A 27,171-nucleotide genomic window follows, 5' to 3' on the forward strand; every position below is an offset into this window, starting at 1 on the left:
TGGGGGATGGCATGGGGAAGGAACAGAAAGGAAGCTGGCGTCACTGATCACAGTGTATCTATGGAGGAGAGCGAGGTGTAAAAAGAACTGGGAACCTAAAAGGGGAGGCAGGTCAGATCATGAAAAACTTTAAAAGCCAAAAAGTGATTCCAGCAAGTGGCCATCCAATCTCTGCTCAAAGACCTCCAATGGAGGGGAACTCACTGGCAATCCATTCTACTGTTGAAGACTAAATTCTTTTTTGTTGTTGTTGTTTTGTTTTTCACATCTTTCTTTTTTCTTTTAATAGTATTTATTTTCCCCAATGAATGCAAAGATAGTTTTCAACATTCACCTTTGCAAAACCTTCTGTTCCAAATTTTTCTCCCTCTCCTCCCCTCTCTTCCTCCCTAAGAGAGCAGCCAATCCAATATAGGTTAAACAGAAGATTAAATTCTTTAAAAAATGTCAAACTTAGACTCCTTTCCATGACTCCCACCTAGTTCTGTCCTCTGTGGCCAAACAGAATTCAGCTAATCCCTCTTCTGCGTGGATGACCTTTCAGATACTAGGAGTTGTCTATTGTGTTTCCCCAGTGAAAACCCCAGATCTTCCAACTGATGCTCAAATGGAATAAATAAGATTCTACCATCTTGGGTGCCTTCTTCTGCATGTCCTCCCCAAAAGGAGCCCAGAAATGAATCAAAAGTACAATTCCTACTACTGAGCAAGAAAGAGTCAGGAATAATCAATGTGGGGGTGCGTTTCCTAGTGCTCCTGGGAGCTAGAATGAATTGTAGAGGTCTTCTGGTCATGGGATCATAAGCTCATTGGAAAGGACCTTGGAGGTCATATGATTTGGTCTCATTGTTTTGTAGAATGGGAAACTAAGATTCATAGAAGTTCATTATCTTGCCCAAGGTCACATAGGTTGTAAATGGCAGAGCCAGGTGCCCTAACTCCAAATTTGATGTTCTTCCCACCATGTCTCCCATTTAGAGAAGGGAGGCATGTTCCTTGCCATAGTTATTTTAACTAAGGAGCCAAGGCTTTTCCTGTCCAGCAGCACAGCCAGGTAAATCCAGAAGCAAACCATTGCTTACCAGGTGCCCTGCAGAAAGAATCATACTACATAGTCCAGCCCCAGTGATTCCTCCCTTATACAAGTCTGAGGCTGCAGTGAGCTTGGTATTTGAGAGTTCTTGAGGGAACTTGCCCAAGGGAGGGCTGCAAGCCCCAGCTGGAGAAGGATTATTTCTTCCTGACCCTGCTCAGGTGCTCAAAAATGCACCTACCTGAGCTGGATGCATCCAGCTCACATGGATGCATCCAGAAGTAGCATTGATGAAAGAAGCACTAGGATGCTAATGATGTGGGAAGTGATGGTAGCATGAAATAGAGGCGTCAGAAAGACCTGTGTTTGGATCCCTTCTCACTTACTAGTTGTATGATCTTAAGACAAGTCACTTAATCTTTGTCTCAGTTTACTGATCTATAATATGGAAATAACAATAGCACCCATTTCATGAATCATTTAAAAATATGTAAATAATTCCTGCTTTTAGATAAAAATATTGGACAAGTATAAGGGGATATTTAGATAGTATTTCACTTGAAGAAACATTTTTTAAATTTATTTTTTTTCTGTCTTACTTCCCCTTTGGGGAAAAAAAGAAAAATATAGTCATGTAAACTAATTTCTTCATTGGCCATGTTCAAAATACACACACACACACACACACACACACACACACACATCTCTGTCTTTATAAGGTGCTTGTGAGGATCAAATGAGATAATTTATGTGATTTTTACAAATATTAAAAAGCTATAGAAATGTTGACTATTCTCGGGCATCAGTGGCAGAGCATGCTAGAGTGCACAGTGGGAAGAAAAAAATGGGCTTTCTTCAAATGGGAATATTAACCATCCAAAGTCCTGAGACTGTCTTCAATGCTTTTGCTCAGGCTGATCCTTCCTCCAGGACTGCCTTCCCTCTATCTCATCACATGTGAAATCTCTTTCTTCATTTGAGGAATTTGAGAGATGTTAGAGTTCAATCCCGTCATTTTACGTTGGGGAAACTGAGATCTAGGCAGGTGGAGTAGGTCACATAGGTAAAAATTAACATTTGGATTCTGTGATGTTTTATCTTTCCGTCTTTCCATTAAAAGAGCTAATAGGCCAAAGTACTGCCACCTCCTCCATGAACCTTCCCTGATTTCTTTCGTTAGGATTACAGAATCTCAAGGACCTAAGACGCCATCTTCGCTAGCTCATACTTAACCAAGAATCCTTCTGTAACAATCCTGGCTGGTCATCCTGAGGGCCGTTAGCTTGGAGAGCTTCAATGAGGGACTTCTTACTGGCTTCTGAACCAGCTCTTTCCTCTTGGGGATCGCTCTGTTAGCCAGATTATTTTAAAATAATAGCTTTGTAACTTCTCTCCATTGTTCCTGGTTCTGTCTTCTGGGGCAATAGTGACCCACAGAAATCATATAACCTTTGCATTGTGTCTCTAATGCATCAGGTAATATTGGATGCAAGAGTTAAAACTGTGGCATCTCTTTGTTATGAGACAGTAAACTCTGCCAGGATAAAAACTGTCTCAGGACCAATTTGCATTCAGCAGGTTTTTAAGAATCGGAAGGAACCTTAGAGGCCGGCTCGCCCAACCCCCTCATTTTACAGATGGGGAAACTGATTAAGTGACTGATCATAGGGTCACAGTTCTAGAAAAAGACCAACTAGTCCAACCTCTCTCTTTTTACAAATGGGGAAACTGAGATCGTGGAAAGTGAATGGCTTGCTCAAGATCACTTGGACCTCTCACTCCAAACTAAAGTGCTCTTCCCTCTGAGCCACACTGTTCTCATTCTCAATGTCAGATTTTATCAAGCCCTTAAGGCTGTTTTTCCCTCTCCAAGAAACCAGAGAAAGAAGGCATCCTAAATGAATCCCTCATCCTCATCTCTCTCTCATCTCTCTCTCTCTCTCTCTCTCTCTCTCTCTCTCTCTCTCTCTCTCTCTGTTCTCTCGTAAATTCAAGGCACTATGCTAGGTACCGGGAATACAAAGACAAAAACTAATCTTCATCCTCAAGGAGAATCTATTCTAGCAGACAAGGTTCTTAACATGGGCTCACGGTTCCCAAAATGTCAATGCATAGATTCTACTTGGACTGGGGAAAAAAATGACATTATTCTTTTCACTAGCTTTTCCTTAGTAATTCTCACTTATTTTTACTTTATGCATTTAATAATGTTTCTGAGGAGTCTGTGGGCTTCCCCAGCCTTTTCCAGAGATCTCTGATACAGAATAGGCAAAGAACCCCTCCCCCAGTCTAGGAAATACAACTGGTGCAGAGAAAAGTGATTAGAGAAGGAGGGGAATCCACTAATAACTGGGGAATCTGGAAAAGCTTTCTCAAGTTTTGTTTCTTTTGTTAGAAACAAAACCAGTGAGAGCTTTCATATACAGCCCCATTTTCTTCTTCACCTGAGGAATCTGGCTGGTTTTCAGAGTAGGTGGTGGCTGCCCCCTCCATAGTGAACACCACTGTGACCAAGAGACAAGGGGATTGGACCGAACGTGGGCGTAAAGTCTAGTGGGTATGTCAGCCAAGAAAGGACCAGACCATGCGGCCAAATTTTGAACACAGCATCCTGTTCTAGCAAATTCCAAGAAATCGTGGCAACAACATACTCTCTGGCCCAGCAGCCCCACTTGGCACATGTGCCAAGAAGGTCAACGGCAGAAACAAAGGTTCCATATATACAAAATATTATTTACAGCAAAGTTAGTGCCCATCTATTGAAGACGAACATTGACTTAACTGTGGCATGGGAACATGATGAAATATTATTGTACCAGGAGAAAGGAGGACTATGGGAAATTCAGAAAAACATGGGAAAACTTAAATAAAGCAAAGAAAGGAATACCAGGAGTATGATACAAACAAGTACTTCCATGTCAATGAAACCAACACCAAAAGGCAACTGAAGGCAGATGAACTCACTCTAACAAACAGTTTTAGGTTCAGAGAGCAGAAGTGAAAACTCTATCTCCCTCTGCTCAGTGGAGAAGTAGGGGACTCTGGATGTAGAATGCAGCATGCACTGCCAGGTGATTTTGCATAACTTTTTTTTTTTTTTTTACTGTACAAGAAAGTTCATTTTGGCAGTGTGGGAGAAAGTACCTCTGGTATTAAAAAAATAAGCAAAAGGCATCACTAAATTTTCCAAGTTAAAATTAAAATTAACAATTTAATAATAAAACTCACATTCATAAAATTAAACCTATCTATAATTTAATCATCAAGTTAGTAAAATGGGATTTTAATTTATTGATAATTTTCAATGGAGAGGTAGGGGACTATGGATGTAGAATGCAGCATGCACTGCCAGGTGATTTTGCATAACTTTTTTTTTTTTACTGTACAAGAAAGGTCATTTTGGCAGTATGGGAGAAAGTACCTCTGGTATTAAAAAAAAATAAGCAAAAAAAAAAAAAAAAGCAAAAGGCATCACTAAATTTTCCAAGTTAAAATTAAAATGAACAATTTAATAATAAAGCTCACATTCATAAAATTAAACCTGTCTATACTTTAATCATCAAATTAGTAAAATGGGATTTAATTTATTGATAATTTAATATTTAAAATTAAAAATAATGACCTTAGCTTCATCTGTAATACGAAGGGACTGAAGCATCACTGATTCTATGGGACTTCAGATATCATCTAGTGAAATTAAACTTTAATGTATCATGTATCCCTTTGACCTGTTGAAGGCCTCAACTTAAAATGGCTGAGGTCTCCCATTATATCCAGGGCCATATCCAGCCATCCTGATCTAGATTGGACCCAGAAGGCTCTAGAGGAGAAAATGAGGCAAGTGACCTTGCCCAGTCCTCCCTCACTTTAATCCAATTCACTTTCATGTCATGGCATCCCCTCCCTGATGTCACGGACCTCTTCGAGAAGAAAGGACAAACAATAACAATCCCATTGTCCGCTTGATGAGGTCTAGAGACACCTTGTCAGAATGAAACTTTTAAATGCACAAAATAAAAGACATGGCACTAAAAGGAAATCAGTTATATTAAAATAAAAATGTGGTGTTTTTTTTTCCCCATCCAAGTTCATTGACCATTTCCCCATCCCCAAATCGAGCTACAGATCTCTTGGAGTCAGAACCCAGAAGAGGGAAATGTGGCTCAGGGATTTTCCCAAGAACCCACGGGCCACGAGTGTCAGCCCTAAACCCCCGCTTGGGAATTAGAGCCCCCAGTTTTGAAAATACGATTTAATAGTTTGGATCCTGCAGAGGCTTATTCAGAACCATACACTATCGTCAGGCGCCAGCAGAGGGCCAACTAACAGGCGTTTAGAAACTCTGCACAGTTCATTGAGTCTGGGAGACTTAGAGCTTGTGGAAAAACCCAAACCTGAATGTGGCTGAGAATGTTTTTCTCTGAAGTGAGTTGAGGAGGCAGAAGAAGTTTTTTTAAAAAATAAGCAATTTTTTAATGAACTAGATCTTAAAAAAAATATCCATGGAAACCCAAGTACATTTTTTTTTTTTTTGGAGAGATGGGGCATGTGAAGGATGATAGAGGAAACTTAGAGGTCATTTAGTCTACTCCTTCTTTTTACAGATGAGGAAACTGAGACCTAGAGAGAGGCAGTGGCTTGTCTGATGTCACACAGGTGGTAAATAACAGAGCTAGGATTCTAATCCAGATCCTTTTCCTCCACCCTCAGGATATCTCCCCCTGGGCCAGGCTAGCTCTTTTGGGAATAATTGGGGTGGTGGGTGACGGTGGGTGACGGTGGGTGACGGTTCCACGGATCCGTCTTTTCTTTGGCCCAATGATCAAGGTCTATGGAAACCATCCCCTATGTCACTTTTTTAAAAAGTAAAGGAAATCTCGGAAAGGAATAGAATTCAGTTTTGAAAGGGATTCCCAAGCACTCCTCTTGTTGCAATCGAATGGTCCTGGATGCTTCCGAACCCACCACCCATCTAGGGAAGTGGGCCTCCCTGGAGGACTTATTCCATCAGAGTTCAAGGCCCCTCACTAGAGACAGCTTCTCCAGGGGACAAACAAGACGGAACAGTGACAGGTGACTGGCCTCCCGAAGCACATCCCTGCCCAAACCCAGAACCCCCACTGAAAATCTGGAGCAGAAAAGAAAATGGTTCTTACGTGAGGAGAGAGGCTAAGAGTCCTGCTGCTAAGAGGGCCGAGTGAGGTCCCAAGGGAGGACTGGCAGGGAAGCAGCTCCTACAGCAACGGCCAGTGGGGCTGGAGGCACCTGCAGCTCTGTGATATAAGTAACACCTACAGACAGGTCCGTTTGGTTTTTCAGGTTTGCACGCACAGCCCCTTTGATGACGGTGACATACAGTCTGACCAGTATAACGCGGCTCCTTGCAGGGGGAGCTGCTGGGGCTCACCTGCAGAAAGGTTACCTTTATCCTGGTTCTGTGGGGCTGCCTGGCCGCCCAGGCTGGGGACGAGGCACCGGACCCTAACCCACCCTGGCCCCGAGGACCTCTGGGAACAGGGGGGGATTCCGGCCTATCCCGGCTGACACCACTGGTGTTTCTGAAGTGCCTGCTCCTGGCAGGTCATGGAGGGAAAAGGACCAGGAGATGGCGGGGAGACGGAATAAACCCACTGACAACCGCCACTCAACAACAAACAACAGCCAGCCACTACATGATACTACTGCCAATAGCAGCAGTAATAGCAACGACCAATACAACAGCAGCAGCAGCAACACACAAGCAACCCAACAGCAGCAGTAACTGCAATGACCAACACAACAGCAACAGTAAAAGCAACAATCAACACAACTGCAACAGCAGCAGCAATAACTAATACAACAGCAGCAGCAACACGACAAGCAACACAACTGCAACAGTAACAGCAACAACCAATACAACAGCAACAGTAGCCATAGCCACAACAATGAACACAACTGCAACAGTAACAGCAACGACCAACACAACCGCAGCAGCAGCAGCAGCAACAGTAACAACCAACACAAGAACAGCAACACCAACAATCAATACAATAATAACAGTAATGGCAGTGACCAACACAATACCAACAACAGCAACAAACCAATATAACAACAATAGCAGCAGTAACAGCAACTAATACAACAGCAGCAGCAACAGCAACAACACAACAACCAACACAATAAGAATAGCAACAACAGCAGCAGTAACAACAACTAATACAATGGAAACAGCAGCAGCAGCAACAACCACGACAACCAACACAGCAGCACCAGCAGCAGCAGCACTACCAGCAACAGCCCCTGATTAGGGGAGATCCCACTGAACTTTAAGAGACTGTGGGACCAAAGCAATTAAAACAAATACTAACATTTACTATATAGATGCCGGCTATATGGTGGCGGCTGGGTGGCTCTGTGCACCAGAGCACCAGGTCTGGAATCAGCTGAACCTGAGTTCAAATCCAGCCTCAGCCACTTACTAGCTGTGTGTCTGTCGCTGGGTAAGCCCAGTTAGCTCATCTGTAAAAGGAGGATAATAACAGCACTTATCTTCCAGGGATGTTATGAAGCTCAATGAGATAACTGTAAAGTGTTTAGCATAATACCTGGCACATAATAGGTGCTTAATAAATGTTTATTTCCTTCCCCATCGTATTTGATCATCAGAATAATCCTTAGAGGTAGATGCTATTATTAGCCCCATTTTACAGATAAGAAAACTAAGGTAAAACAGGTCTAATATGGGAGAGGTAGGTGACACAGCGGATAGAGCACTGAGCCTGGAATCAGGAGGATCTGAGTTCAGATCTGGCCTCAGACACCTAGTAGCCATTTCACCCTTTTGCCTCAGTTTCCTCATCTATAAAATGAGCTAGAGAAAGAAATGGACAACCATTCCAGTATCTTTGCTAAGAAAATCCCAAATGGGATCATGAAGAGTTGTACATGACTGAACAACAAACAACAATAACAAAACCATATCACTCCCTGAGTCAATAAAGTTGCTTCCAGGAGCAAACATAAGATCTGGGGGTGATCAAACACTTTTATACCTATCCCTCCCCCACTTTCTCCACTTCTCTCAACTTGCACCCCTTCCATATAATCTTTGGTATTGTGATGCTGGATCCAGGAGAAGCATTTCCTTTGGCTAGCACCTCTGCTTGTAATGCTCTCCCTTCTCATCTCTGCTTCCATCTGATTTCTCTGCTTTCCTTCATGTCTCAGTTAAAACACCACCTCCTACAAAAAGCCTTTTCTAATACCCCTTAAGCCTAGTCTCTTTCCCATTTTGCTTATTTCCAATTTACCCAGCCTATAGTTTGTGGGTACATAGTCATCTGTATTTTTCTCTCTCATTAGATTTGAAGCTCCCCGAGAACAGGGATTATCTTGTGAGGAACCAGCTGTATCTTTTTGGGGGTGTATTTTGTATATTTGTATTTTTGTGCATAATAAGTTTAATAAGTGTTTATGGACTGACTTTACAATTTATAGATTGAATGTGAGAGAGGTTAGGGCTTGTCCAGGGTCACAGAGATGGCCACCACATCTGCTTCAGACACTCCTACTAGAGCTTCTAATAATATAAACCTCTCCCTCCCCCTCCAATCTCTTCTCACATTTTCCTCTTTTCCTCTCCTCTCTTTTCTTCTTCCTTCTACACGCACACTGAGAAAGAAAGCATCAGCTGATGAGATCAGGATGGTCTCAGATAAGAACTGGTACTTAGGACTCACAGTCTCAATATTTTACCGATTGGGAAATTGAAGGCTGGAGAGTTTAATTGGTTTGTCCCGAGTCACACAAGTTGTAAATAACAATCCCTCAATCAGCAAACATTTATGGAATGCCTCCCATGTACCCGGTGCTGTGCTGGACATTTAAACACAAACTGAAACCTCTATCTTTAAAGAACTTACTTTACTGGCAGAATCAAGATTTGAGCCAGGCTTCCCACTTCTCCACTGGTGGTTTGATTTTTTAAAAAAAATTCTACCAAAGCATCTCCTGAATAGATAGCTATTAATAATAAAATATATTAAAAATAAATAATACAATAAAATTATTATTAATAATAAAATAAAAATAATAAAAAATAATGCGGAAGGAGTCTGCATTAATAATTGGGGATGTGGATCAGGGAAAGCTTTAGAAGAGATGGCATCTGATCTGAGCCTAAATGGAAGATGAGGGTTCTGAGACAGAACAGAGAAGGGAGGGCATATCTGGTACAGGGAATGACCCATTCTGGAGATGGATTTTTGAGTTTTGGAGAACAATCAATAGCAGTTTGGCTGAGTTGTTAGGTGTGTGAAGGGCTGCTTTGTGAAATAAGGCTGAAGAGAGGGAAGACAAAAGACAGATTGCCTCTTAATTCCAAGCTGAGACACGTGCATTTTATTTAAGAGGGAACTGATGGAGATTTTTGAGTAGCCCAGGAAGATGATCAGTACTGTGCCTTAGGAAGATAATTCTCAAGTGAGGAGAATCTTTGGAGAGGAAACAAAATGAAAGCAAGGAAAGTAATTTAGCTGAAAGATGATGAGGATTTGGGCAAGAGATTGGGGATAAGGAGACAGGTGCGAAAGATGTCATGGAGATCAAATGGAAAAGACGTAGCAACCATGTTAAGGAGAGGAAAGAATCAAAGATAATTGTAAGGTTATATACTTAAGATAAAGGGGAAAACTTCAGGAGGGATGTGAGTTTTTAGGGGGATGATGATGAGCTCCATGTTGGATATGAGATGCCTATGGAACACTAGTATAGATGTGGGTGGTAAATTGTCAATGCAGGTTTGGAGTTCATGCTGGATGTAGAGAGCTGGGAGTCACCTGCATAGAGAGGTAACAGGGATGGCAATGGAGAGAGAAAAGGAGATACACCCAGATTAAGAGTCTGGTAGATAGATGATGGTTCAGCAAAGGAGACTGAGGCAGGCAGGACCTTTCTTTCCTTTTGGACATGAGCTGGGAAGCAGTTTTGAACCAGGGAAAGGAAGATCAGTCATCCTTACTCTACTAGACTGGTAGGAGTCAGGTTTCTCTTTAACTTTGCTAAAAGTTTTTCCCTGGATAAAGTATGTTGATGGAAAGCAACCATTCCACCTATTTTCTCCCAGTCTCCCTTTTTCTGATTAACCTAAAGAAATAGTTATAGTTCAAAATATTATTTTGTGCCTTTTGGACCAAGGACTTCACATTCAAATGTCTTTGTTCACACTTTTGAGCTAGAAGCGAATTATAGGGAAATAGGCAAACCGAGATTCATAACTTGACTAGGTTCACACAGCTAATAAGAATCTGAAGGAGGATTTTAATTCAGGTCTTCCAGGTACCCATGTAGCACTATATCTACTGCACCACCTGGCTGAGCCCATTACCTTCAATTGTGCAGATAATAACCTCTCCAGCCATGCTCAGCCTGCATGGCACTCTTGCCCATGAACTCCAGTAAGTTTGCCACAGTGGGTCTGGTCGCCATATTGGCTGAGGAGCTTCTCTGCTTCCTGCTGCTCTCTTGAGGATACCCAAGAACATCGGACAACTCTGGAATTCCCTAAAGCACTACTGTAGTCTTGTGATAAAAAAAAAAAAAAAAAAAACTTTGTGGCTAGAATGTTTTCTTAAAAGCAAGAAAATAAAACTAAGGCTTTTGAAAATGTATTAGTTGTGTGATTATTGAAAAGTCAATTAACCTTGTAAGGCCTGGGGCAACTCTCTAAGACTGGTTCTCTTCCCTTAGAGACTGTAAGCTCCTTGAGGGTAGGCACTGTTTTATTTTTGATGTTGTAATGCCTGCAAAAAGGACATAAAACCGTTGTCCTTATTGGGGTAATTTTCCCCCCATTTAATGATTGAATAAACTTCAGAGACCTAGAGGGGTCACTCTAATTATTCAGGGCTATTAGGTGGTTGTTGCTCAGTTATTTCAGTCATGTCCAATTCTTCACAACCCCGTTTGGGAATATCTTGGCAGAGTTACTGGAATGGCCTGCCCTTTTCTTCTCCAGCTCTTTTACAGATGAGGAAACTGAGGCAAACAAGGTAAAGTGACTTGCCCTGGTAAGCTAGTAAGGAACTGAGGTTGGATTTGAACTCAAGGTGATGAGTATTAATAACTCCATGCCTGGTACTCTTATCTATTATGTCACTTGGCTGCCCCTGCATCCATAAAATGGGGATGATAATAATAGCATCTGCCTTTCACGGTTGATGTCAGGATCTAATAAAGTGATCTATGTAAAGTGCTTCACAAACTTTAAAATGCCATATAAGTGCTGGCTATTATCATCATTAATGTCTACTTCTGATTGGTCCCTTTCCCCCAATCTCATTGCCCACCCTCTTCACTCAGACTGTCATCATCTGTCCTCTGAACTACTGCAATGACCTCCTAATTGGTCTTCCTGTCTTTAGAACCTCAATTAGGCTCCAATCTATCCTTCACATTAATCTGCCTAAAATACAGCTCTGATCACGCCATCCTCTCAAGGGTGGTATTATCTTGATGATGGTGTCTTCCCCTCCCACCCAGTCCCCCATCCTCTTATCCTCTTTATTTCTGGTGCAGCCTGCATGAAGAAATCCCAGGGTGGACACTCTCTCCACTGAGATATATCAGCTGCTTGTCCTTAGCAATCAATTAGCAAGCATTTATTAAGCCCTTATTTGGTCCAGTATGCAGTACTTGCTAATGGGGTTACAAAGTCAATAATAGAGCTTGTTTTCTGTAGAAGGAAAGGGAATTGCCCAGAATACCAATTGTTTAAGGGACTTATTGATAGATACACTACTAGTAATGCATAACATTTTCTTAACTTTCTGATAGAACTGTAACTAAGAAGGGATGGCTGGGGCTTTATCCCAGAGTAGAGCATTGAAAGGGGCATTGTCCCTGCAATGAATCATCAGCCTCTTATTTCTATATCTTATTCTCCTCTGCTGTTCTATTCACTTCTGGCCCCTTATCCAACCCCTCAGCCACTGCTCCCAGAAGATTATCATTGTGGTGCCCTTTTCCCTTTTGATCGCTTCTTCCTTCTCTTCCTGGTAGTTCATAGGATCATAAGATCCTAGAGCCGGAAAAGGCCTCAGAGATTATCTAATCCAACCCCATTGTTTTACAGATGATAATTATAATAATGAAAATAGTAAGAACAACAATGAGCATTTATATTACACTTTAAGGCATATAAAGTGTTCTACAAATATCATCTCATTTGATCCTCACAACAACCCAGGAAAATAAGTGCTATTATTATCCCCATTTTACAGATGAGATAACAGGTGGACAGAGCTTAGGCAACTTGCCCAGATCTCCCAGCTAGTAAGTGTCTGAGGTTGTATTTGAACTCAGGTCTTCCTGACTCCAAGTTGAGTGCTTTTTCTACCCAGTGGATCCACTGAGGTCTGTAAAGGTTGAATAACTTTCTCAGGATCACTTAGATACTAAATAGCATATAGGAATAAATAAATAGAGATAAGAAGTCTGATCCTGGGCATGGGCAGAGGTGGTCAGGGACTGTCAGCTATGCTTTCTGAAGGAATGGGCCATCCGCTCTTCCAATTTGATGTCCCCTAACCAAGGTAGACTGTCCACTGTAAGGGACTAGGGTAAAGATGAGATTTTCCACATACACAGTGAATTATCTCTGCATAAATTCATCAGAGTTCTTAGTTATAGTTTCTAGTCTTTTTCTAGGATGAGGACAAACAAAGAGACAATACAAGTGAGGAAGTCCTCCAAATGGTGTCCAGGGGTCTCTAGGGATACACCAGGATGAATGAATGAAGTAGGATCCAGAACTGAATTTGCTTTTCACTTATACTATATATATATATATATATATGTTATATATAACTATATATAAATAACTGTTCACATACAAAATATATACATATTATATAATATAATCTTGTATGTCAACAGTTATTTATATATTGTCTCTACCATTAGAATATGAGCTCCTATCCACCACCACTAGATCTGAATCCTAAGGAGATCCAAGAAAAGGAAAAAAGGACCTCTTTATGCAAAAATATTTGTGGCAGTTCTTTTTATGATGGCAACAAATTGGAAACCAAGGGGATGCTCATCCATTGCGGAATGACTGAACAAGTTGGGCTATATGATTGTAATGAATTACTGTTGCATTATAAAAATTGATGAGCAGAACGGTTTTAGAAAAACCTGGACAGGTTTACATAAATTGATGCAAACTGAAGTAAGAAGAACCAGGAAAATATTACTCATTGTAAGAGCAATATTGCAAGGATGATCAACTGTGGAAGACTTAGTTACTTTGATCAAGACAACAACCCAGAATAATTCCAAAGAACCCATAATGAAAATGCTTTCTATTTCAAGAGAGAGAGAATTGTTGAACTCTGAGTGTAGATTGAAACATACTTTAAAAGTTTTTTCTTTCTTTTTTTTTGAAACATGATTAATATGGAAATGTTTTGCATGACTTTACATTTATAATCAATAACAAATTATCTTCTCAAGGAAGGAATGAGGTAGGAGAGAGGGACGAAATTTGGAACTCAAATTTTAAAAAAATAATTATTAATTTTCATATATAATTGGGAAATATAAAATGAAATAAATAAAAATAATTTTTAAAAAGTAATGTGAGCTCCTTGAGGGTAGGGACTATATATTTTTGCCTTTGTTTGTCTCCTCCAAGTTTAGCCCATGCCCGATGTATATTAAATGACTGTAAATGCTTGTGGAATGAGTGATTGACTGATTTATAGGTACCCATCAGCTTTCCGACATTGTTTTTTACGTCTTTCCCTAATTGTTCATGTCAAATACAGTGTCACAGACTTTTTATGGGGGTACTCAGAACATCCTCTGCAACACAGACAGTCTTTCTTGACCCTGCCAGTAATGTACCCAGAGGACTAATCAAAAGTACACCGCATGCGAAATATAAAAACAGGGCTTGCATTTTGTTCACCTTTATTGGAAATACTATGTATGAACACCTACATCCACATACATACCCACATCTGTACTTATTCACCTACATGCTTCAAAAACAAATGACATTTTAGCAATTGGATCACACAGTTTCAGGCATTGCAGAGGATCAATCCCTCCTTTATACAGCTTCCAGAAGAATCTTCTGAAAGCCCAGGTTTGACCATGATACTGCTCTGTTCAAGAACTGTCATATGGCTCCCTATTGCCTCTGAGATAATCAGCAAACTTTTCTGTTTAGTCTTCAAAGTTCTTAATAATTTGACTCCATCACACTTTTTCAGAAAGTTCATCCAGTTGATATTCTAGCCAAATTAGCTTACAGATTTCTCTAGCTTCCATACCTTTGTCCAGGCTTTTCCCCGCACTTGCCATATACTTCTTCCTTATCTCTACTCAGAATCTGTTACTTCCTTCAAGGCTCCTGTAATGGGAAGCCTTTTCTAATCTCCCCACTCATTGTTATTATTCTCTCTCTGCTAAGATTATCTTTCATTTACTTATTCCTGTACATGTTTACAGTTACACAATTGACAGAAAGGTGTAGAGAATGAGGAGACCCCCTCCTCATCCTGTCACCACAGTTTGTTGAATATGAATTAGTAGGAGCAAAATAATACTTCAGAATTTCTTCCAGCAAGGTGCTTTCCAATATATTGAAATCACACAAGATTCTTCAAAAAATAAAACAACAGAGATAATTTTATTCAATAGCCCTCTCCTTATTAACATCAAGTGAGGCATCCGGTAAGAGATCACTGGGGACATTTGCCACTGTCACAGAGGAAACTCAGCAAGCCCAGATCAAAAGATGCCTTGTAAAAACATCCAGAGAGAGTCTCCATTTACAAATGCCATTTTTCTGTTTTCATCAAGCCCTGGAATAATGGAGACTATCCTACATGAGATCCATAATCATTCTGAAGATTTCAGACTAACTATCCACACAGGGCAAACCAGCTGAAGGAAGAACGATTATTGTCTAGATATATAATTGTGCGGATGGCTTATAGATTTCAGCATGTGACTCATGGGCAATGATTTGGTTTTATAATTGAGTAAGAGGAAGAGGTAGGATTGTCGCTGTCATCTTGCACATTGCTTTTAATGACCCCAAGCTTCAAACTGAACCAATGACAGTAATCTTCTAGCAAAAGCCCATGACTGCAAATCAGTGTGGCAGGAACATGTAGGCTAGCTTAGTTCTTCTTTAAAAGGTATTGAAAGCATCATTTGGACTTAATTGTTAGAGGTCTAAGTCTGGGGCCATGGATATAGCTTCATGATCCAAGCACAAAAGCCAGCCCAGGAGGAGTCAGGAGCAGAGGGGAGGAGAGTCAGGGAAGGACTGTTAAGCTTGACTGGCATCTCTAGCTTTGGGAACATGGGAAGAATCCTCCCATCTGAGTCTTGCATGACCTTGAGAGAAGATGGGCCAGTCATATAAGCAAGGGCAAAAGATAACTGATGAACAGTTGTGTGTTTCATTATTTCACTCATCTACACATCTGGAGGAGGCTTCTAGTGTGTTGGATGGGGCCACTATGCAGTATTAATGAGAGGATATAAATGAGAGGAATCAAGGATAAGAAAATGTCTAGACTGGAGGGAGAGATGGAGGGGGAAAGGGAAGATGCTGAGACTGGAGGTAGGAAAACCTGTTAGGAGGACATTGTAATGGAGTAAATCAGTCCTGCTGTAATGCTGACATACACATTCCTAAAAATCGCCACGCTGTACAAAATCAAGCAATAAAATGGAATTAGGGTCACAACATTCAAAAACTTCACCAGTGACACATTGAGAAAAAGATAGAAACCTAATAAAACAGTAACATAGTTTTATATATGTTAAATGGTTAAGAAACACATACACATTACAATAAAGAGTTCCTGCTGCTCGGCTTATGCCCTGGTTCCCATGGGGCTTCACAAATTGGCAACGTTGATGGTCAGGGTGATAGGGTGGTCTTGGGGGACGGCCATGTATGGTCCAGCTTTCCTTCATCTATAGCCCCTACTGTACCAGAAGATATACACTAAATATAGCTCTTTACATTGAAAAAGACGTGAAGTTTGCTGTGGAGGTGAGTATAGGAAGCACTGTAGCTTGTGAATTATTCTGAAGTAGTGAGGTTTTCTGAGTTTGCCATATTTCTTGTGGGTGAAATAGAGCATAAGCTAACATACTCTAATCTTTCATTAATTGTGCTGGAATAAATTCACATTTTCTAAATGAATTTTGGAGCAAAACTAATCTAAATTCTGTTAATTATTTCTATATATCCTATAGAGAGCTTTTTGGTACACATTTGTTTGTTTGTTGTTTCCCCTTTTAGATTGTAAGCTCCTTGATGGCAGGGAATGCGTTTGGTCTTTTTGTATTCCCAGTGTTTAGTACAGTGCCTGGTACATGATAGACACTTAATTAATGTTCATTGATTGATTGATAGTCTGGATAAGGGAGAATGGAAGCCAGAGCCATAGTGGAAGTAGAAGTGACATCATCTGACTAAGATGATAGAAATAATGTCATAAGTGGTTGTGGGGAGGGAGGAAAGGAAGAGATCAAAGATAATGCTAAGAATTTGTGAATGATTGACTACAAGATGCTAACATCATTAATAGAACTAAAAGAAGTCACAAGATGAAGGGGTGTGTGTGTGTGTGTGTGTGTACAGTAAAATATGTTATAAAGAAACTAATTTTTATAGTCAAAACATTTAAGAAAATTGTGGTTTCTTTTCCTTCCTTCCTTCTTTCTTTCCTTCCTTCCTTCCTTCCTTTCCTCCCTGCTTCTTTCTTTCCTTTTCTCTTTCCTTCCTTTCTTCCCTCCTTCCTTTCTCCATTCCTCCCTGCCTCCCTCTTCCTTCCCTTTCTTTTCTCTTTCTTTCTTTCCTCCTTTCTAACAATTGGAGTTAAATGACTTGTTCAGGATTACATAGTTTGTGTCTGAAGACATACTTGAACTCAGGTTTTTCTGATTCCAGAAATTACATTTTCATATAGAAATATTATGACCAGGCTCTACATATTGTAGTATAAAGGGTGTGTGTGTGTGTGTGGACTAGAATCTGAAACATGGCTACATTTTCATTACTGAGAGTTACTCTGAGGATATCGTCTCTTCCATTAACTATAACATTTGGTCCAACATAGAAAATGGAAGAGACTGGTTAGTCAACAGGAATAGAGAGAGCAGATAATACAGGCAACATGACACTGTGTTTTCCCCTGCTTGATAATCTTTACTGGTTTCTTATTTATATGAATGAAATACCAATGAAATATTATGTATGTAAAGAGTTTTATGCAAACTTGAAAGCATTATATTAATATATTTATGTATTTTATATATGAACTAATATTTAATTGAATATACTCTAAATAATCTATAAATGTTCATTACTATTGTTAGCTTTGGGATTCAGCAGAATGTTATGGATAGACTTGTGGCCTGGAAATTAGGCAAACCCGATTTGAAGTAATTCTTCCCTCCCCCAATCCCCCAGGACTGGGCATGTCACTCAACCTTTAGATCAGGGGTCCTCAAACTATGGCACATGGGCCAGATGCGGCATCTGAGGACGTTTATCCCCCTCCCCCAGGGCTATGAAGTTTCTTTATTTAAAGGCCCACAAAACAGAGTTTTTGTTTTTACTATAGTCCGGTCCTCCAATAGTCTGAGGGACAGTGAAGTGGCCCCCTATTTAAAAAGTTTAAGGACCCCTGACTTAGATGATTTAGGCAGATCTCTAAGACTGTAAGTTACAGATAAAATATTTTTAGAATTTCCTTAACCCAGGAGTTCCACTGCTGATGGAATTATAAGTTTGGCCTTTGATAGGGATACCGCTTGGTGTCCTGAACTAGGACTTCTGAGCACATAATAAGCATTCAAATAATAGTTGTTTGCTGATGGTACACCAGTCTTTCTCCTCCCCTCTCCTCTTTTCTTCTCTTTTCTTCCCTTCTCTTCTTCCTCCTGTTTTTCCCTCTGTCTATCTATCTGTCTCTGTCTCTTTCTCTATCTCTCTTTCTCTTTGTATCTGTCTCTCCCTCCCTCTCTCTCTTTCTTATTCTCACTCTTTTCTCTCCCATGTGCTTTCTCTTTCTTTGTATCTCATCTCTCCATCTGTCTCTGTTGCTTTGTTTGTGTGTTACTTTGTTTCTTTGTGTGTGAAGAGTGAAGTATCTTATAAAGAAACATTGTTCTAATCAAGACATTTAAGAAAATCATATTTTCTCATAGAAATATTCCAATCAGCTTCTATATATTGTGGCATAAAGGGTGTGTGCAGATCTCTGAAATTATCAATTAGTGGGCAGGAGTGGGCAGAGCAGATGCTCCTTGTCAGTTATTATTGACCATGTGCTTTTTGCTTCTCTCCCCATTTCCCCCCACCCTGCCCAGGAGTCCTGATTCAGTTTATAGCACTGAGTGGCATCCCTATCAGGATAACCCAAGGACTCTCCTATAATGATTGTCATGACCACAGCCTTCTTTCATCTTGACAGCTTCCCCCATAGAGCTGGGAATGGCCACTATGATTATCTAGGAGGAGGGAGGGGAAGAAGGGAAGTGACTCATTTAGGACCGTATAGAATCAATGGAGAAGCTGAGAAGAGAATTTAGTGGTTTGCTCCTGCTTCCAATAAAGATTCTCAGATAAAGAGTTTCCAATGATGCATATATTTATCTGTGCCCAAATATAGCATATACTTCTCTATGCAGGAATATATTCCCCCAACAGGATGGAAGATCCTTCAGGGTAAGAACTGTGTCCCTGGTGCTTAGTACAGATGGTATACGTTCCTTGAGAGGAAGAATTATTTCAAAAAATTGTTGCCCCAGATCTAGCATCGTACCAGGTACGTGACAGGTGCTCAATAAATGCTTGTTAATTGCTTGCTTGCTTGATTCTAGATATTTGTTGTTTTAGAAATATATGAGTTGAAGCAAGTTCAGAGGAAGGCAACAAGGATGGTGAGGGAGTAGGGGACCTTGCCATGCAATGGTTGGTCAAATGTACTGTTCATGTTTAGCCTAAGACTTAGGATATGGGAGCTTTTTCCAAATATTGATGGATGCCAACAGGACTAGATATATTCTGTTTAGACCTAGAGGATAGAACGAGGATCAATGAATGGAATTCTCAGAGGTTTAATATAAGGAATAATTATAATAAATAATAGTAATAACAATAATAGTAAATAATAAAATAATTGTAAAATAAATAAATAATGGTAAGTCTAAAATAGTAAAATTAATAAAGAACTAGTAAATGAAATAAAGAAAGAAATAGTAAAATAAAATAATAAGCAATGGTAAACAATAAAAGCTGCCCCTTAGTGGAATGTATTACTTTGGTATTTTTTTAAAAATAAAGGCCTGATGGTTTGTGGGCCTCTGAATTTGGATTCACTCTTAAAGGCCATCTGCTATATCATGTACCATGAACTTCATCAATGGAGGAAGAACTCACATTGATAAATTCTGGCTCTTCAAAGTAATGAAAAAATATTATTCATGTTCTAGATATACATCATCATCAACTCATTGGGATCTCCATCTTTTAGAATTATAAGGAAGATACACTGATTGAATTGCCCTCCTTCTCCTCAGAAATTGACCCTTTGTAGGACTAGGGCATGGTGAGGGGGAGAGGGAGAAGACATTTTTGTAGAGTGTTGCTGGATTCCATCTTGCTTTAGAGGAGGAACCTCCTTGTCTCCTCTTGCCACTTTCAGAACATAGTATTTTAATATATTGGAAAGCTATTGGAGCTGATAGGGCTTCATTTCCATGATCACTTTCTACTCTACTCCATGGCATTCTATCCTATTCCAGCATTACTTTAATCTCTTTGATTCCAAGGACTTGGTGAAAAAGAAGCATTTGATTCTAAGAAGTTGTTGAAAAAAAGGCTTTTTTTATCCTTTCTCCAAGGAAAAAGTAAGTAGCTTTGAATGCCCATCGGAGACCACCAAACATATTAATAACCTGTTAACAGTAATAACATCTGGCATGTATATAGTCCTATAAATTTTGCAAAGCATTTTATAATAACAGCTCACATTTATATGGTTCAAAAAGTGATTAATCTGAGTCATTTAATTTAATGTTAATCCCAACAACAGCCTTATGGGATAAATAATGTTGTTGTTGTCCAGACATTTTTCTATTGTTTCATGATCCCATTCTGGGGTCTTCTTGGCAAAAATACTGGAGTGGTTTGCCATTTCCTCCTCCAGGTTCCTCATTTGAACCTGAGGCAAACAGAATTATATTTGGCCAAAGTTAGATACTTGCTATGTATCTGAGACTACATTTAAACTCAGAAAAATGAGTCTTCCTGACTCCACGGCCAGTATTACATATTCTTATTTTAGAGACAAAGAAATGGAGGTTCAGAGATTGTGTGACTTGGGAACCTCCCAACAGCTTATAAGTAAGTACCAGAGTTGGGAATTAAGCCCAGTCTTCTTAATTTTTCCTCCAGTGCATCAGCCACAATTTTAGAGTGCCTTATACCACTGCAAAGCTGATGCTCTTTCTTTTTAAGATAAATCAAGCAAGCAAAGAAGGAAGCAATCAGAAGTACTTACTATGTGTCAAGCAAAAAAAATTAAATGATGCTATTTATTTTCTAAAAACCATTTTCCTATATAATTCTGACCATTGACCCCTTTTTTCTACAAGGAAACAAAATCCATCACCAAGCATTTCAAAGGAATAATGATTACAAGAGGTCATGTTTACACCATTCTGCTCTGTGTCAATAGTCTCTCACCTCTTTACTGAATGCAGAAGAATTGAGAATTGTAGATCATTATCTGTTCTCCTGGACCATGTTTGGTCATGACAATTGACCATAATTCATCAGCTTCTTAGGTTTAATTTGCACTGCTGTACTCATTGTGTTGATTATTCTCTTAATTACTTTTATTTTACTCTATATCAACTCATAAAAGTTTTTCCAGAGTTCTCTGAATTCTTATCTATTGTTTCTTAGAGTGCAATAATATTCCATGATTTTCCTAAACTATCAGCTCAGAAGATAAGAGATTTAGATCTGGAAGAGACTTTAGAAGCCATTAAGTCCCAACATCTCATTTTACAAATTAAGTGACTTGCCTAGAATCACACAAGCGATAAGTGTCTAAAGGTAGAATTTGAACTCAGGTCTTATTGACCCCAAACTCTAAATATTACACCACATGACTTAGTGAATGGGTAACTACTTTGTTTCCATTTTTTTTTTTTTTTGCTTTCTGTGATTCTTTGCACTAAATTATACTGCTTTTTCTAAGTAGACTTTCAGATTTACAAAATGATGTCTCTTTCTCCATCATCCTCAGAGAAAGTTCCTAAAGTTGGCCAGATTAGTTGACATTGGTAGAAAATGTCCACTTCTGCACTGATGAGGAGGAAAAGGATCTTCTGTTTGTTAATTTAAAAAGTGAGCATCCCAATTTGCTCTCCATGTTTCCTCCTCAAAGCACTCCTCAAGCCCTATCAGAGGGAGGAAGGGAGGTCTTAGGTTAGATTAAAGAGAAAAATCTACTTGACTTTTCTCTCTTCTTTTACTACAGGTGAATAACAACAGGTCACAGGTAAATTAGCATCATCCCCTTTCATTTTCAAGTCTTCTAATTAATTGATCTACCTGCCTCTAGACTCTATATCTTTTCTACCTTTCTCAGAGCTGCCCAGATGATAGTTCCCCAAAGCACGGATCTGCCCACTTTCCTGCACTTTAAGGAGTACCAGTGGTTCTCTATTTCCCCTAAAATAAAATTCAAACTCCTCTATTGAGCATTTAATTCTTTTCACAGTCTGGCTCCATCTTACTTATCTAGGTTATTCCACTTCCTTTCACACACCCTACTTTTCATTCAAATAGATTTGCTTGCTCTTCTCTGTATATAATATTCCATCTCCTGTCTCCATGCCTTTTCCTGCTCTCTCTCCTTGCCTCTGTCTGTAGAATACGTACTTCCCTTCAAGCTCAGTTCAAGTGCCATCAAATCTTCCATGAAGCTCCCTTCCCCTTCATTAAAACTTACATTTACAGAGTGTTTTCTAGTCCTATGAGAAAGATAAAAAAAACGCAAAGGGACTTGCTTAAATTCACATAGTTTGTATAAGAACCAAGGTTCAAGTATGGATCTCTCAACCTTCTTGTTCTTGTTCTTGTTCTTCTTGTTCTTGTTCTTTTTCCTTTTCTTCTTCTTCTTCTTCCTCTTCTTCTCTTCTTCTTCCTCTTCTTCTTCTTCTTCTTCTTCTTCTTCTTCTTCTTCTTCTTCTTCTTCTTCTTCTTCTTCTTCTTCTTCTTCTTCTTCTTCTTCCTTCTTCCTTCTTCCTTCTTCCTTCTTCTTCTTCCTGTGTATGTTGACCTTCCCAATAATGTGGATTTGTTTGCATATCCATAGTATTTTCACTTGACATGGCACATAATAGGCGCTTAATAAATGCCTGTTGAATTAAATTGAATGCATGTTGCTTGGATTCTGTAGTCATCTCTCTGCACATGCTCCGAGGGCCACTTATGTTAATGGCAGACAGCAGCTTTGGGACCTAAGTTTTTGAGAGGATGACTTGTCTTTTCATTTCATGTCAAGTGTACCCAGCCAAAACAAAACCATGAGTTACAAATCCAGTCTGCAAACACAGGCCATGCCAGGAAAACCAATTCAGAGCATTCATGTAAAATGTAAATTTAGAGGGGGGTAGAGTTGAGATCCCCAGTTTGGACAACCCCAATTTCTCTTTATAACCAAAACTTTTGGTGACAGAACTATAGCTTCTTAAGAATCCCAAGAACACCAGTTTATTTAGGACACCTTAAATAAAGTTAAAGTAGAACTAACCACCTTTTGGGAGAGTCTTTCTGTACAGCTTGAGCATCCATCAGAGAAATTCAATTCTCTTGACTCAAAATGGAGCACAACACACTTAACAGGAACCTTCTAATCACTTAAGATTGTATATACATTAGTTATACATTTGGATAAAGTCCTAAATTATATCCATTTTGACCACCAATTTGTGGCAAAGACACGAATTTGGAGGTGGGAGCTCTGATTGGGACTCCCCATTGAATTAATACTGAAAAGCAACTCGATACTGAAAACTAGCTCATAGAACCTGAGAGCGCGAAAGGGATATTTATAATAGCTGACCTTTATATTTCAACTTAAGCTCTGCAAAGTGCCTGGGAGATGTAATTTTAGTCTATCCTCCTTGCAGTCCCAAGAACAAGATATTCCTTCTTTTGGTCTCTGACCATTTCCCAGTCCTGGAATGCTCTCTCTTCATCTCGGCATACTGGCTTCCTTTATGTCCCATTTAAAACTAAAATCTCATCTCATTAGAGAGTCCTTTCCCCCCTTCTGAATTATAGTGCCTTTTCTCTCTTATTTGCCTCCTATTTGTCCTTGTTTGTATATATTTGTTTGTTTGTTTCCCCTATTAGACTGTAAGCTCCTTGAGAACAGGGATTGTCTTTTGCCTCTTTTTGACTTCCCAGCACTTAGCATTATGTAAACTCTAAATAAGTATTTATTGACTTTTTCGATTCCCATGACAATGATAGGAGGTAGATACAATTATTATTATTCCCATTTTACATAGGAGAAAATCAAATTTTAGGTAGTCTTAAGTGGCTTGCCCATGGTCACACAGCCAGGAGGTATCTGAGGTGAGACTTGAACCAAGTGCAAACTTAGTGCACTCTTCAGTATCTCATCTTGCCTCTTTTACTTTATTTTTTCCCTGAGGCAATTGGGAGTAAGTGACTTGTCCAGGGTCACACAGCCAGGAAGTGTTAAGTGTCTGAGACCAGATTTGAACTCAGGTCCTCCTGATTTCTCTATCCACCGCACCACCTCACTGCCCTATCTTGCCTCTTTTAAAACTCAATCATTCTACCCCCTCATCTCTGCAGAGGAGGAACCAGCATTTCAGAAAGGCGAACCACTTGCTCGTTCAAAGTCTCACAATAAATCTCAGCCAGAAATGAGACTGAAGCCGGGCTCTGTGATTTCTTTCTACTTCACCACTCAAACTCACACATGGAACTGGATTTCTGTGGGGGATTTGTTGAAATTTCATAGCTCCATGGAGAAATTGGGGTTTTTTCAATTCGAGTCACACACTTAGACATTCCACGCACGCACAAATACACCCATCAGATAAACAAACTCCCCTTAGGAAGCTGATTAATAAAACTATTTTATCTATAATTACAGTTGACTGATAATAATGTCCACAAAGCCTGCATGGTTAGATTGACTCAGATTGTGACATCCAGATTAGGCCCTGAACTCATTTTGACCTCTGGCATTACTACTTGCCTCTGTGCAGGTAAGTATACCTGGGAGCAACCACACTATGGAAATTAGGGCACCCAGGTGAATTGAGAGACATTTTGATTCTCCTTCCTCTCTGAAGTCAAGTGCATTGTGGGAGCCCAGGCTTTGGGGCCCGGAAAAGCTCATGTGGATCCCTTAGCACTCCAAAGAATCCAGAATCCAGTGATTCCTTCTTCCTTCTTGCTATTTATAACAACGAATTAAGGGGTTGGCCAAGTGAATTCTTAAAAACCATGAATGTAAACAGCTATAAAGTAGTAGCCAGAGCATGGGGTTTAGGGACAGGGGATCCTGCTTCTGAAGTTTATTACTTACATGACTTTGGACAACTGTATGACTCAGTTCTTCAAATCTAAAATGGAGGTAATAATAGCACCTACCTGGGGGGTTGTTGTGAGGATCAAGTAAGATTACATCTATACCTATACACACATACTTATACATATATATTTAGTATATATATTATATATTTTATTATCATAATATAATATATTATAATTAATTTATTATCTATAATATATTGTGAATATATTATATATTATAAATATATTATATATTTTATTATAATATATTATTTTTATATTATATAATATATATTTTATCATAATATAGTATATTATGATTAATATTATGAATTATATAATATATTATATATATATAAAGGGCTTAATACAGTGACTAGACTACAATAGGTGCTCTATAAATGCTCATTCCCTTGTCCATCAAAGGCCATTGAGTCTAACTCTCAATTTATAGATGTCCATTTTTCTTTCTAACCCTATAAACCCGTGTTTTGTGGAGTATGGCGGAAAAAAGAATTAGCTTGGAGTCACAGAGCCTCAGTCTTCAACTCAGCTCTCTGCTTCTGTGAACTTGGAACACTGTCCTGACCCAGGGTCATCTGTAGAATTCTAGGATCGGATGAGGAAACTAAGGCTCCAAAGGTTGAAATTATTGGCCCAAGGTCACAAGAGCAGACAGCCCTGAGGATGTGGGTCCTTGAACTTCCAGCTCCAAACCCTGGTGAAATGGGACCGCGTGGGGATCTCACTCCACAGACTGACACTGGAAAATAATTAAATTTCTGGCTCTTGGGCTGCTAGGGATGGGCTCCCTGGGCCTTAATTAACCCTTCAAAGTTTTCATGGTGTCCCACACACATAAACTAATCTGATTCCTGGTGATATAATGCTGAGGGGAAGCAGCCAGGTCTTTTAGGCTAATTACACGTTTGGACGGGGTGAACCACATGCCATGAATTCCTCGCATGGCTTCTTTTGACATTGACAAGCCATTCGGGAACACGCCAAGACTGAGAGGAGCTGCTCTGAAACCAGGCAGGGCCGGGACACGGAGCCAGGCAGGGCCGGGACACGGAGCCAGGCAGCCCTCTCCGGGTCATGGTGCCGGCCCTGCCTGCACCTGGCGATTCAGGGGGTTCCCCGGCCTTAAGGAACCTGAAAGAGGCGTCCGAGGCTCCCTGGCGTAGATTGGGATGGAATTGGCTCCACCCCCAGAATTCTTAATGGCGTCCCAACCAGGGGCTGAGTTGGGAGAAATGAGGATGCCGCTAGGCTGCCCTGACTGTATTTACACTAGGGATCAAGGAGGCCATGGAAAATGACAGCTGAACTTCATTCAGGAAAGGACTTGCGAAGAAGAATTACTTCTTTTGTATAAATATGTTTATACATATTGGATTTAACATATATTTTAACACGTTTAACATATCAGGTGGCTTGCCATCTAGGGGAGGAAGGTGGGGGAAATCTGAAACACAAGACCATGCAAGGGTCAGTGTTGTCAAATTATCTGGACATATGTTTTGAAAATAAAAAGTTTTATAAAAAGGAAAAAAATACTTCTGAAAACAGCCTTGGGCCAAAGGAGTTAAATGTGATTATTTCCCTGCAGCAGATAAGGACATGGTCACACTAAGGTGACTAGTTCAACAAGGTCAAGGTACAGAGTATCGGATTTTAAAAGTGGAAGACCTTGATTTGAATCTCACTTGGGTCATTTAGTACCTGGTGTGGCCTTGGGGAAATAATTTTTCTGGGACTCAATTTCCTCATTTGTACAACCAGAGGGCCAGGCCACCCTCTATATTTTTTGGATAAGTTGCCTCAATTTTCAGATGCGTCAAATTGAGGAGGGGGAAGTAGATAGCCTTGAGGTTTCACAGTGCTCTGATAGTAGGTGCTTAGAAAGTAGTTTTTGAATTAAATTTATGGTTTTGTGATTCCTATAATTCTATTCCAAAAGCAGAGGTAATGGTTGGGTCAGAACTCAAGTTATCTTGAGTATTTTCTCCTATAGAAAACACCCAACCTAACCTAAGCCAACCTAAAACAGGGTTCTAAACAGAACCCAGAAACCCAGGGCAGCTAGTTGGTGCAGTGTTTAGAGCATCAGAACTGAAGTCAGGAGGACCTGAGTTCAAATGTGACCTCAGACACTTAACATGTCTTAGCTATGTGACCCTGGTCAAGTCACTTAACCCAATTGCCCCAGAAAAAGCAAAAAAAAAAAAAAAAAAAAAAAAAAAAAACCTAGCAACCCCAAGACCAACCCTAAGACCTTCAAATATGGTGCAAATCCTGGCAATTCTTCATATTTGTATTGAGATTTACAATTTATAATTTGCCTTCATATGTATTATTTCATTTATGTCTTACAACAAATGGGATAGTTATTGTTACTCCCCCCATTTTCCAGATGAGAAAACCAAGATTTAGAGAAATTAATGAATTCCCCACTTTTGTTAGGCACTAAGTGTCAGAGATGGGA

The 27,171-nt window shown here is 39.8% G+C and overlaps 1 protein-coding gene across 2 annotated transcripts in view; it reads right to left on the reverse strand.

Annotated features, from left to right (window-relative positions):
* ELF5 (E74 like ETS transcription factor 5) overlaps positions 1-6,359 on the reverse strand; it is a 52,283-nt gene extending 45,924 nt beyond the window's left edge. The window contains exon 1 of one of the 2 annotated variants that reach the window (XM_012552567.2): positions 6,190-6,359. The gene's annotated coding sequence lies outside the window, so the exon portion shown is untranslated. The remainder of the gene's footprint in view (positions 1-6,189) is intronic. The other variant, XM_003773680.3, reaches the window with a different exon arrangement.
* Between the last annotated feature and the right edge of the window lie 20,812 nt (positions 6,360-27,171).

The sequence above is a fragment of the Sarcophilus harrisii genome, chromosome 6 (genome assembly GCF_902635505.1).
Source record: "Sarcophilus harrisii chromosome 6, mSarHar1.11, whole genome shotgun sequence".
NCBI classification, from domain to species: domain Eukaryota; kingdom Metazoa; phylum Chordata; class Mammalia; order Dasyuromorphia; family Dasyuridae; genus Sarcophilus; species Sarcophilus harrisii.